Source organism: Bubalus bubalis, chromosome X (assembly GCF_019923935.1).
Source record: "Bubalus bubalis isolate 160015118507 breed Murrah chromosome X, NDDB_SH_1, whole genome shotgun sequence".
NCBI lineage: Eukaryota > Metazoa > Chordata > Mammalia > Artiodactyla > Bovidae > Bubalus > Bubalus bubalis.
Window position 1 is genome coordinate 129,163,025 of NC_059181.1, and position 14,151 is coordinate 129,177,175.

Genomic DNA, 14,151 nt, shown 5'->3' on the forward strand with positions numbered 1-14,151 from the left:
AATCTTTTACCTCCTTGGTTAAATTTATTTCCAAATATTTTATTCTTTTTGATGCTACTAAATGGAAATGTTTCCTTAGTTTTTTTTTTTTTTTGGATATAGAAATATAACTAATTTTTTCATATTGACTGTGTGTTCAGAAACTTTGAGTTTGTTAGCTGTAACTTTTTTGTGTGGAATATTTAGAGTTTTTACATATATGATCATGTTGTCTGTGAACGAGATGATTTGACCTCTTCTTTCTAATTTGGATGCATTTTATTTATTGTCCTTGCCTAATTGCTCTGTTTAGAATTTCCAATAGTATATTGAGTAAAAGTGCAAAAATGGGCATACTTCTCTTGTTCCTGATCTTAGGGGATCCTGTCATTTTTAAAATGTGCCATGTTATATGCTGTTTTCTACAAACTCATTGTTTTATTTGCAAGTTTTCTAACAGTTTCATTCAAAGCTTCTAAGATACTTTCATTTGTGTATTTGTAGCAAACTCAATTTTACTGATAAATTATATTTCCAAGAATATTACATATCTATTCTTTAACTACTAGACATTGTGGTTGTTTCCATTTTTCTGCTATTACAATGTTACCATGAAGATATTACAGCTTATCTTTCTGTATGCCTCTGCAAAGTTTCTCTAGAGTATATACATAAGAGTAAAATTGTTAGGTCAAGGGTGAGCAAGTTTCCAATTTTAAAAGATAATACTAAATTGTTTTCTAAAGTGGGTCTTTAAGTTTACATTTCCATTGCAGTAAGTGAAAGTTCCTGCTCATCTGCATCATTGCCACCATGTGGAACTATCAGAGTTCTAAAGTTTTGCTTATTTTGAGGGTTTAAAATAGGGATGGAATGGGGAGGGAGGAGGGAGGAGGGTTCAGGATGGGGAACACATGTATACCTGTGGTGGATTCATTTTGATATTTGGCAAAACTAATACAATTATGTAAAGTTTAAAAATAAAATAAAATTAAAAAAAAATTAAAAAAAAATAGTATCTCATTGTGATTTTAATTCACATTTCCCTGATTCCTAATGGAGTTAAGAATCTTTTCCTATGTTGATTCAAAATTTGTTTCCTTTTCTGTGAAATGCCTGTTCGTGAGCTTATGTATTTATTTGTAGGAGTGCTGTATATTTTCTTTATATAAGAAGCACATGTATTCTGTATTATTTCTTTATGTAAGATGCACATATATTCTTCCATTGTCCCACTTTCCTTGTGTCTCTTTTTTTTATTGAAGTGTAGTTGATTTCCAATGCTGTGTCAGTGTCTGGTGTATAGCACAGTGATTCAGATATATATACATATATATGTGTGTGTGTGTGTGTGTGTGTGTTTGTATATACTTTTACATTATGGGTTTTTTATGGAATGTTGTTGATAGTTTCCTGTAGTATATAGTAGTACCTTCTTGTTTATCTATTTTATATGTAGTTTGCATCTGCTAATCCCAAAATTTGAATTTATCCTTCTCTCACCCCCTTTCCCCTTTGGTAGCCATAAGTTTGTTCTCTATATCTGTGAATCTGTTTCTGTTTCATAGGTATGCTCATTTGTGTCATCTTTTAGATTCTACATGTAAGGGATATCATGTGATATCTTTCTCTGACTTACTTTACTCAGTTTGCAGGGTTTCGAGACAAAGGGTAGATTTAGTTCTCAATGATTCTAAGCCAAAAAGATGGGAAAAATCGGAAACGTTAGAGAGTTGTGACCAGGCATTGGAGCAAACTATACTTTAGCATAAGTCCAATTTATAGGCAGAAAACACAAACCTTCAAAGACAGACAATAGAATCTAATATTCACAAATATGTGTTACTGAAGCATATTTTTTCTCTCTAAAGTCACCATCAAAATGAATCTGCCACAGGTATACATGTGTTCCCCATCCTGAACCCTCCTCCCTCCTCCCAGATTCATTTTGATATTTGGCAAAACTAATACAGTTATGTAAAGTTTAAAAATAAAATTAAATTAAAAAAATAAATAAAATAAAAAAAATAAATAAAGTCACCATCATTCTCACCTAAGATAACCAAATTGATACTAATTTGTTTGTAAAATAAGTCTAGTCTCAGCAAACTTTGCCTGACCATTTGTGTAAGTACAGCAAGACCAGTCATGGACCATGTAGGCTTTTAAAAAATCTATTTTGCTGGAACTTTTCATAAGGGATCTCAAATTGGACTTTTAAAAGCCTCAAAGCTAGGAAGACAAAACAAAGAATTATCATCAGACTTCGCAGCAGTATCTATAGATTTGAGTTAATTCCTCCCTTCTCTAAGTCCCCCAGATATCTGGAGTTTCCTGCACTTGCTAGGAATTGACCTTTCTTATACACCTAGTAAGGCTGCTGGGGACCCTTTTAGCAAGGTACCAGGCTACTTTTCCAAGGGGCTTTGTTGACTGTATAAAGTCAACCTTGGCTACTTAAAGCTGTCTCATCATATGTAAGTCTATGCATGCCTCTTTCAAGTATGATATTCCACTCAAAGCCTTGGTAATTAATGTATGCAGTATTTCCAATTGTGTCCTGTTACAAGGAGAACAAATTGTTAGTGAACTTAGGCAAATAACTATATTGCCACGAAAATAAGAATACTCACTTAGAGTTCTGAGGGGGAATCAGGTAGGGAGAAATGTTTCATCTTTTTTCACAAAGATATATTTTACCAAATTGCTGTAGGTCAGAGGTAGCTTAAGAGAAAAAGGTTTCTTTAAATCTGAAAAAAACAAAACATTAAAAAAAAAGCAATATTTCAGGTAAAAAGTCATGAAAATTTATAATCATAATTCTCAGCTCATTTAGTCCCATTTTATTAATATTTATTCTGCTTGTATCATTCTCCCAGTAGTTCTGGAAATTCTTAGCCAGTTCAATTGTATGATGTTAAAGTTACCAGAAAGCTATACTTATCAAAAGTGTTTTCCTTGAATCTCTTTGAGGGTGAAGCACTTTTGCAGTATGCTTTTGTAAAAGCATCAGAGTAAAACAATAATTCTCTGTAAATGAAAAAAGACTAAAAAATGCTCATTGTTAAATATCTGATGAGAATTTATTATGATGGAAATGCCAAGGAGTGGGTTATTTCTATAATGTATAGCATTTTAAGATAACTTAAGTTATGACTGATAACATTATACAGGACATATCAGATTTCTAGGGATTTCAATTTCTGGAATACTTATAGTATATACACAACATAAAGAAAATAGTATTGTTTCTTATTTGACAACTCTTCCCAGTGGCTCAGTGGTAAAGAATCTGCCTGCAATGCAGGAGACACACAGGAGCCAAGGGTTCAATCCCTGGGTCAGGAAGATCCCCTGGAGAAGGAAATGGCAACCCACTCCAGTGTTCTTGCCTGGAAAATCCTATGGACAGAGGAGCCTGGCAGTCTAGAGTCCATGGGGTTGTAAAAGAGTCGGGAATAACTTAATGATTAAAACAAACCCATGTAATTTAACATATCAAATAAGCCTAACTCCTGTCACATTTTCCTTTTTATAAGGGGAGAGAACAAATCTTTTAAAATATTCCAGGGCCCTCTGGGGAATTTCAAAATTAGTTTGAAGTAAAAAACAAAAACAAACCACACTTCATTTAGAATTTGACTTTGGGAAGTTTGTCAAAAATAAGAAAAAGGTTTTCATACACTTGGTGAAATAGAATCATAGTTCACTGTGAAATAATGCTTCAGTTCAGTTCAGTCACTCAGTCGTGTCTGACTCTTTGCGACCCCATGAACCGCAGCATGCCAGGCCTCCCTGTCCATCACCAAGTCCCAGAGTCCACCCAAACCCATGTCCATCGAGTCAGTGATGCCATCCAACCATCTCATCCTCTGTCATCCCCTTCTCCTCCTGCCTTCAGTCTTTCCCAGCATCAGGGTCTTTTCCAGTGAGTCAGTTCTTCACATCAGGTGGCCAAAGTATTGGAGTTTCAGCTTCAGAATGAGTTCTTCCAATGAATATTCAGGACTGATTTCCTTTAGGATGGACTGGCTGGATCTCCTTGCAGTCCAAGGGCCTCTCAAGAGTCTTCTCCAACACCACAGTTCAAAAGCATCAATTCTTCGGCACTCAGCCTTCTTTATAGTCCAACTCTCACATCCTTACATGCCCACTGGAAAAACCATAGTTTTGACTAGACGGACCTTTGTTGGCAAAGTAATGTCTCTGCTTTTTAATATGCTTTCTAGGTTGGTCATAACTTTCCTTCCAAGGAGTAAGCGTCTTTTAATTTCACAGCTGCAATCACCATCTGTAGTGATTTTGGAGCCTAGAAAAATAAAGTCAGCTGCTGTTTCCCTATCTATTTGCCATGAAGTGATGGGACCAGATGCCATGATCTTAGTTTTCTGAATGTTGAGCTTTAAGCCAACTTTTCACTCTCCTCTTTCACTTTCATCAAGAGGCTCTTTAGTTCTTCACTTTCTGCCATAAGGGTGGTGTCATCTGCATATCTGAGGTTATTGATATTTCTCCTGGCAATCTTGATTCCAGCTTGTGCTTTCTCCAGCCCAGCGTTTCTCATGATGTACTCTGCATATAAGTTAAATAAGCAGGGTGACAATATACAGCCTTGACATTAGTTATCCTTTTAATCAAATTGACAACAGAAGGTATTAAAGGCTAAATAGTAAAAAACAAAACAAAAAACAAAAAACAAAAAACCTTATCTCTTAATACAGAGAAGGTTCAGTTTTCTAAACACAGGAAATTATTTTGAGAAAACACAGAACCCTTGCTTTTTTAAAGCAGATTATTTTAAAAGGTGTAAAGTGAAGCCTTTTGCAATCTCTTATCAAGAGCAGACAAATAGTGAAAGAAAACTTCATCCTTTTAACAGAAAACCAAATTTACATTTTGTATCAGCTTAATTTTAATATTAAAACTTATTTGCTTAATTAAATTCATTGCAAACTTAGTTTTGACCACACATAAAATTGCTTTCCAAAGACTTTCTCATAAATCTTCTTTTATCTAAAGCATACATCCTATTTTCCTGTCATATGGAAATGTTCCCTTTATTATTTCTAGTAGCTTTAATCACATATATTAGATTTTTTTTTTAGCCCTTTCTTGTTGTTCAGTCGCTCAATTGTGTCTGACTCTTTGCAACCCCATGGACTGCAGCATGCCAGGCTCCCCTGTCCTCCACTATCTCCTGGAGTTTGCTTAAATTCATGGCCATTGTGTTAGTGAATACTAACCATTTCATCCTTTAACCTGTAACCCTTAAAACCATTAATTTCTAGTGAAAACTGAAAAAGTAAGTAGTGAACTGTCTTTTAATTAGTGTTTCGTATATTGGAAAATTTATAAATACTTTTTGTAATTTCTAGAACCGTGGTTTTTCATAGAAAATTTCTCAGCATGGCACCAAATGAGTTAACTAATACACTCAAATATCTTTAGTTTTTCTGTAAGAGAAAGCCGCCATGATTAAACCTATATGTAGTAATTAGGTAATTAGATTAGGAAGCCCGGGAAAGGAGGAAGAATTGTAAGGGACAGCAAAGCATCACTATTACCTATCTTGAGCGTTTCTACTAAATTCATTTCCTGGCTTTCTGTATGTACATGAGTAACCTGGTATACTCTGGGCCTTAAAGTTAGGCTGGAGTGCTATCTGTAAGTCTTGTGAAGAGAGGGAAGTCAAAACAGGCAATTGAGTGTTTAAGAGATTTTTCTGGGGAAGTTAGAGGAGTTTGGATATTTTAAGAAATTTGCTGAGCTGATGGGACTGGATTCTGAGAGGAAATTTATGTTGGATGTAGACATTATTTTCTGTTCTAAATCTAATTTAAAAAAAATCTTTTTAAGGGAGTCCCTAAGACTGTTATCAGAGAAGGCAATGGCACCCCACTCCAGTACTCTTCCCTGGAAAATCCCATGGATGGAGGAGCCTGGTAGGCTGCAGTCCATGGGGTCGCTAAGAGTCGGACATGGCTGAGCGACTTCACTTTCCCTTTTCACTTTCATGCATTGGAGAAGGCAATGGCAACCCACTCCAGTGTTCTTGCCTGGAGAATCCCAGGGACGGGGAAGCCTGGTGGGCTGCCGTCTATGGGGTCACACAGAGTCGGACACGACTGAAGTGACTTAGCATAGCATAGCATAAGACTGTTATGCATCCTCTTGTCCTTTTCTTAAGTTGGTCTTTCCATAGGTATTAATGTGACAATTATTTAGGATGAGAGCTCTCCTAAGAAAAAATTGTTTTTTCTTTTAAATATAGCCAATTTAGGGCTTCCCTTCCCTGATGACTCAGTGGTAAAGAATCTGTCTGTAGTGTAGGAGACACAGGTTCGATCCCTGGAGGAGGAAATGGCAATGCACTCTAGTATTCTTGCCTGGAAAATTCCATGGATGGAGGAGCCTGATAGGCTACAGTCCATAGCATTGCAGAGTAGGACAGGACTGAGCATGCACACACGTGCTGTTCAGGTCCAAGGTGAGGAACCTAAATATAGCCAATTTAAAGGATTCGTCATTTGGTGATTAAAAAGGATTTTATATTAACCTTGTTCAGTTCAGTTCAGTCACGTCTGACTCTTTGCGACCCCATGGACTGCAGCACGCCAGGCCTCCCTGTCCATTGCCAACTCCCAGAGTCCACTCAAATGCATGTCCATTGAGTCGGTGATGCCATCCAACCATCTCATCCTCTGTCATCCCCTTATCCTCCTGCCTTCAATCTTTCCCAGCATCAGGGTCTTTTCAAATGAGTCAGTTCTTTGCATCAGGTGGCCGAAGTATTGGAGTTTCAGCTTCAGCATCAGTCCTTCCAGTGAGCTCTTAGGACTGATCTCCTTTATTATGGACTGGTTGGATCTCCTTGCAGTCCAAGGGCCTCTCAAGAGTCTTCTCCAACACCACAGTTCAAAAGCATCAATTCTTTGGTGCTCAGCTTTCTTTATAGTCCAACTCTCACATCCATACATGACTACTGGAAAAACCATAGCCTTGACTAGATGGACCTTTGTTGGCAAAGTAATGTCTCTGTTTTTTAATATGCTGTCTAGGTTGGTCATAACTTTCCGCCCAAGGAATAAGCATCTTTTTATTTCATGGCTGCAATCACCATCTGCAGTGATTTTGGAGCCCCCCAAAATAAAGTCTGCCATTGTTTGTACTGTTTTTCCTTGATAGTGACCTTGATATTAACTTAATATTCCTTGATATTAACCTTTATAGTGACTCAAACCAATAACCCTTTTCATGGCTTAACCATGGAGGCAAGGAGCATCTTCAAAGGAGAATGCAAACTATGCAGCCCTCAAATGATCCAGAAATTTTATCAGAATTAGCCTAAGAAAGCAAGAACTGTTGTCACATGCCATATGAATAGTATAGAGCAAGCAGTGTCTCCAGTTTCCTGTGAGAATGGGAGACACCTCCAGGTATAGACCCATCATTGTGACACTGGGAAAGCCCTACTGGAATGAAACTTTTTCAGCACTAAAGAGACAATGAATGTTGACACAAAAAAGTCCTCTAATGGACTGGGACCCCCTTTGATGAAGTCTCCCGAGAGCCTTCATTTGTAGTCAGCCTTCGTTTGACTGTAGCACAAACAGAATGCCAAGATACCAGTCATAAGCCCAGGTTGTTACTTGTGCTTCTAACCAGCCAGTTTATTGGTCCCACAGCCTACTCAGTTTTGTTTCCAGATTCATGTCAGTACATACATCTTCCAGTTGCTGGAGAGACTATTCTCACTGGTTCTAAAGCCAAACTCTCAGAACATGGACAACTGAGACAAAACAATGAATGACAATCTATGGGAGGAAAGGGATCAATAGAAAATAAGAGTGCTCATAACACATTTTTACCAAAGTTGCTATACCTGAGACATTAGTTCAACAAATATTTCCTCCAGCTAATCTAAATTTAGAATCAGAAAAAGGCTGTCATTACTCTTAGTTTCCTTCAGACCCTGCAGGTAAAGGGCTTTTTGTCAGAGGTCCCAGGATTTCTTAGCTACAGTAGCCTTAGAGGCAGCTGAGTCCAGCCAGGGAAGTTTATCTTGCTAACTACGTCAATTGTTGGGGAGGAAAAATTTTTTTCTTTACATTTCTGGGTTCTTTGGCTAGTCTATAATAAATAAGTTACTATAAGAGAGATTAACAAGAGGAAAACAAGTTTAATGACATATGTGTATATGGGAGTGACCCAGGAAAACTGAGTAACTCTCCAAAATGGCCTATGACATCATCTTAAATACCAGTTTTAGTCAAAGACAAAAGAAGGTGTTGAGAGGGGGGAGTCAGTTAAGGGAGGGTAACAAGAAAATACTTTGGCCACCTGATGCGAAGAACTGACTCATTTGAAAAGACCCTGATGCTGGGAAAGATTGAAGGCAGGAGGAGAAGGGGACGACAGAGGATGAGATTGTTGGATGGCATCATCGACTCAATGGACATGAGTTTGGGTAAACTCCAGGAGTTGGTGATGGACAGGGAGGCCTGGCGTGCTGCAGTCCATGGGGTCGCAAAGAGTCAGAGGCGACTGAGCAACTGAACAAGAAAATCACAGTAGATGAGTATGGTTGTTATGCAGATTTAGGTGATTTGTTTCTGAATTGATAACAGTTTCTAGAGATTTATATGTCTTCCTCTTCCTGGCACAGTGAGGGAGACATCCTTACAAGTAGAGGTTGCCCTTGTAAACATAAATGTTTCTTTAAAAAGGGTAGTTTCTACTCAATTTTCAGAGCTTCTGCTATATCTACAGTTTCTTAAAAATGATCAGCGTAAATTAATCCTTATGCCAAATACACATATTTTGGGGTGGCATATCTGATCCCCTATAATTATTTAGTATTATTTACTGTACATATTGATATACATACAGTAATATATATATATATATATAATATATATTTTGGGCACACCATCTTACAGGATCTTAGTTCCCTAATCAGGAATCGAAATCTAGCCCCAGCTGTGGAAGCGCAGAGTCTTAACCACTGGACTGCTGGGAAATTCCCAATATATTAATATAATAATATTACATTAATGCATTTTAAAATTCCACAGATATACTGTTACCAAACTAAGTCATGTAGACCCTACTCAGGCCATAGCCCTTGATGAGGCCCTCTGTCTTGATTTGGGGGTAAGGGGTGAGTTCTTTCTCTGTTCAGATTCGAGCAGCTCTTAACGTAGCCAAAGCTGTGATCAACACAGCACAAGTTTTACTCAGTGGCCAAAGAGTGGAGAAATGGGAACTAAATTCACAGATCAACTTCTCTCCTACCCAGGGAGAGATTTAATTTTAAAGGGTAAAGACCAAGGGAGGAGGAGTGAGGCTAATGATGGGGCAGTGAATGCATTAATCTACTGGGGAAGGGGCTTGCTTTTTCAGGGAAGTGGGGTGCCATGCCCTTTTTATCCTTTTTTATCCTTAATGTCTGGTCATGGCTGCTGGCAGGTGTGTAATTTAATATGCTAATGTTAGATCAACACATAATGAGACTCAGGGTCTGTTGGAGATCAGATTCACCTCCATCTTGGTCCCAGCTCATTCCAGCTTTTCTTGTTTATTTTCAGCTTCTTTTCTTATTTCTGGAAACTTTAACTTAAAAAAAATAGCTTGACTCCTGTTAAAGGTGAGGGTTAGCAATTTTTGAGCTAAGACTTGGAGCAGCTCTGGCAAAACTCGGATATAGTCTTATGCAACCATTTGTGTTTTTTATTGGTATTGCATTTAATCTGTTGAATAGTTTGAAGAAAATTGATCTATTCATGATATTGAGTTTGGGTTTTGGTCTTTAAAACTTACATAGGTGAAAAATTATACTTCTACTTAGGATGTAAAAGAACACAAAACCTTTGCACCTGGTGCTCTGAATCTTATCTTCTGTCAATAATATTTTTCCTTTTTTCCCCCTTTCTTTGGTTTTGGTTTCCTGAAGTGTAAAGAAGTTATGGATACTTATGTATTTTTACCCATTAGTTGGTATTTGGTGACTCCTTTCACCAAAGGAGTTTGTTTTTAGTTCATAGGAATTTTCTTGTATATTTTTCTTTCATTGCATCTATTCTTGAATTCTGTAACTCATTTTAAATACTTGTTAGACTTCCTCAATCTAGCCTTCATTATCTTAACTCTTTTCTCATTATATAATTTCCATCTTTTTGTCTTCTATATTTCATTGAAAATTTCCCTGACTTCATTTTTTAGATGAATTGAGTGGTTTCATAGTACCCACTGATTTAAAAAATTTTTTTATATGTGAAATAGATGGCTAGTCCAAGTTCAATGCATGAAAAAGGGCACTAAAGCTGGTGGAGTGGGACAACCCAGAGGGATGGGATGGGGAGGGACATGGGAATGGGATTTGGGACAGGAGGACACATGTACACCCATGGCTGATTCATGTCAATGTATGGCAAAAATCACAACAAAATTGTGAAGTAATTAGCCTCCAATTAAAACAAATTAATTAAATACAGTTTTTTTCTGGGGCAATAATGGTTTTAATGTATGCAAACTCTTACATTTTGTTTTTCTTTTGACATATCAGAGTTTGCTCTTTTATGAATGCCATATCTTTAAAAATATCTATGAGGACAGTAATTAGAATTTTTAAAGTTGTCTTTGAATTATTTCTTTACCTCAGTTTTCCTTTTTCTCCTTTCTCTGATATGGTTCCTTTTTGTTGATCTTGATCCTTTTCTTTGATGCTTCCCCGGCTCCCCGCCCCCCAGATGTCTGGCTATCATTAGTTGTTCATTCAGATCTACAAGTAAAAGGCTTGGATAAAACTATATATATAGATTTATCAATAAACTTTGAAATAAATGACTGACTTGATTCTGTACAAGTGTGTATGGAGAATTGATGGGCAGCTCTTTTTATAGCATATGGGTTCAAGGATCAGTTCAGTTCAGTATCTCAGTCGTGTCTGACTCTCTGCAACCCCATGGATTGCAGTGCACCAGGCTTCCCTGTCCATCACCAACACCTGGAGCTTGCTCAAACTCATGTCTATCCAGTCATTGATGCCAACCAACCATCTCATCCTCTGTCATCCCCTTCTCCTCCTGCCTTCAATCTTTCCCAGCATCAGGGTCTTTTCCAGTGAGTCAGTTCTTCCCATCAGGTGGCCAAAGTATTGGAGTTTCAGCATCAGTCCTTCCAATGCACACTCAGGACTGATCTCCTTTATTATGGACTGGTTGGATCTCCTTGCAGTCCAAGGGACTCTCAAGAGTCTTCTCCAACACCACAGTTCAAAAGCATCAATTCTTCGGTGCTCAGCTTTCTTTATAGTCCAACTCACATCCATACGTGACTATTGGAAAAACTATAGCTTTGACTAGATGGACCTTTGCTAGCAAAGTAATGTCTCTGCTTTTTACTATGCTGTCTAGGTTGGTCATAGCTTTTCTTCCAAGGAGCAAGCATCTTTTTATTTCATGGCTGCAGTCACCATCTGCAGGTATTTTAGAGCCCAAGAAAATAATGTCTGTCACTGTTTCCACTCTTTCCCCATCTATTTGCCATGAAGTGATGGGACTGGATGCCATGATCTTTGTTTTCTGAATGTTGAGTTTTAAGCCAGCTTTTTCACTCTCCTCTGTCACCTTCCTCATTACCTTCCTCTTTGCTTTCTGCCATTAGGGTTGTGTTATCTGCATATCTGAGGTTATTGATATTTCTCCCGGAAATCTTGATTCCAGCTTGTGCATCATCCAGCCCAGCATTTCGCATGATGTAATCTGCATATAAGTTAAATAAGCAGGGTGACAATATACAGTCTTGACGTACTCCTTTCCCGATTTTGAACCAGTCCGTTATTCCATGTCTGGTTCTAACTGTTGCCTCTTGACCTGCATATAGATTTCTCAGGAGGCAGGTCAGATGGTCTGGTATTCCAATCTCTTTAAGAATTTTGCAGTTTGTTGTGATCCACATAGTCAAAGGCATATGTCAATAAAGTCAATAAAATGCATAGTCAATAAAGCAGAAGTAGATGTTTATCTCAAACTCTCTTGCTTTTTCTATGGTCCAGTGGATGTTGGCAGTTTGATCTCTGGTTTTTCTGCCTTTCTAAATCCAGCTTGAACGTCTGGAAGTTCTCAGTTCACATTTTGTTGAAGCCTAGTTTGGAGAATTTTGAGCATTACTTTTCTAGTGTGTGAGATGAGTGTAATTGTGTGATAGTTTGAACATTCTTTGGCATTGCCTTTATTGGGATTGGAATGAAAACTGGCCTTTTCCCATTCTGTGGCCACTGCTGAGTTTTCCAGATTTGCTGGCATATTGAATGCAGCACTTAAACAGTAGCATCTTTTAGGATTTGAAATAGCTCAACTGAAATTCCATCACCTCCATTAGCTTAGTTTGTGGTGATACTTTCTAAGGCCCACTTGACTTTGCATTCTAGGATGTCTGGCTCTAGGTGAGTGATCACACCATCGTGGTTTTCTGGGTCATGAAAGTCTTTTTTGTACAGTTCTTCTGTGTATTCTTGCCACATCTTCTTAATATCTTCTGCTTCTGTTAGGTTCATACCATTTCTGTCCTTTATTGTGCCCATCTTTCCTTGAAATAGTCCCTTGGTATCTCTAATTTTATTGAAAGATCAGGCAGGTATATTTACAGTGACTACCCACAATCTCCAAAGTAAGGTGAGATTTACTGGGAGTGTGGTTTAAATGACTTAATCATTATTTTTCCTGAATAGAAACAGTTTGCCTTTATTCTCCCTTCCTTTATCAATTGTGTTAGTACAGTCTCTGAGCTATTTTGGTGGTATGTTTTAACACTCACATTAGAAATGTACCCCTCCCAAAAAATGAATCCTATATTGACTGAGTACTTTAAAATATTATTATTTTTGTCTGTTCTGGGTCTCCGTGGCTGCGGGAGCTTTTCTCTAGTTGTGGCAAGCAGGGGCTGCTGTTTAGTTGCAGTGCTTGGGCTTCTCACTGAGATGGTTTCTCTTGTTGTGGAGCACAGACTCTAGGGCATGTGAGCTTCAGTAGCTGTGGCACATGGGCTCAGTAATTGCAGCTCCTGGGCTCTACAGCACAGGGTCAGTAGTTGTGGTGAACATGCTTAGTTGCTCTGCGGTAGGTGGGGTCTTCCTGGAACAGGGATGGAACCTGTGTCTCCTGCACTGGCAGGATAATTCTTTACCACTGAGGTGCCAGGGAAGGCCCTAAGTGAGTATTTTTAAAAAGATAAGATTTGGAGCTTTTTTCTAGGGCAGTGGTTCTCAAAGTGAGGTCCAGACAACAGCATTCAAGCATCACTTGAAATCTTAACAGAAAAACAAATCCTCAGATCCCACCCCAGAATACGGAATAAGAAATTTTGTGGGGTGGAGGTGGGGCGGTGAAGGATAAAGTCCAGAAACATACGTTTTAACAAGGTCTCCAGCTTATTCTGATACACGCTTAAGTTTGAGAATAGCTCTGTAAGGAGCAAAAGCTGCTGTTGCCAGTTGCTCTTTTTATTTCTGAGACGGAGTGGAATCCCCTTGGTTCAGGTGTTTTGAATGCAGTTTATTAAATGAAATAAGCTGATAAATGCTCCTGGGCCCAGTCGCTGCCTTGGTTTTGTTTTCTCCTGATTAAATTTTCACTTGTGCCTCTTTTTAGAAAAACTATACTTTGCTTTTGGAGAAGGCAATGGCACCCCCTCCAGTACTTTTGCCTGGTAAATCCCATGGACGGAGGAGCCTGCTAGGCTGCAGTCCATGGGGTCGCTAGGAGTTGGACATGACTGAGCGACTTCACTTTCACTTTTCACTTTCATGCATTGGAGAAGGAAATGGCAACCCACTCCAGTATTCTTGCCTGGAAAATCCCAGGGACAGGGAAGCCTTGTGGGCTGCCGTCTATGGGGTCGCACAGAGTAGGACATGACTGAAGTGACTTAGCAGTAGCAGCAGCATACTTTGCTTTACTGTCTTGGGATGAGGTTTCATCTTCTCTGCTCATTCACCAATCCAGTATCATTTGACTTTTACATTCAAAGAATTACTTAAAGATCGTCAATGGTACCCTTTCTTGGTTTAGTCTTGGTAACTGTTTTATTATTTAAAAAAAAAAAATCCCTTCAGTTATTTCAGTCAGACTGTGACCAGCATGGGAAGGGGAGAAGATATTGTTTGCTTCTGGT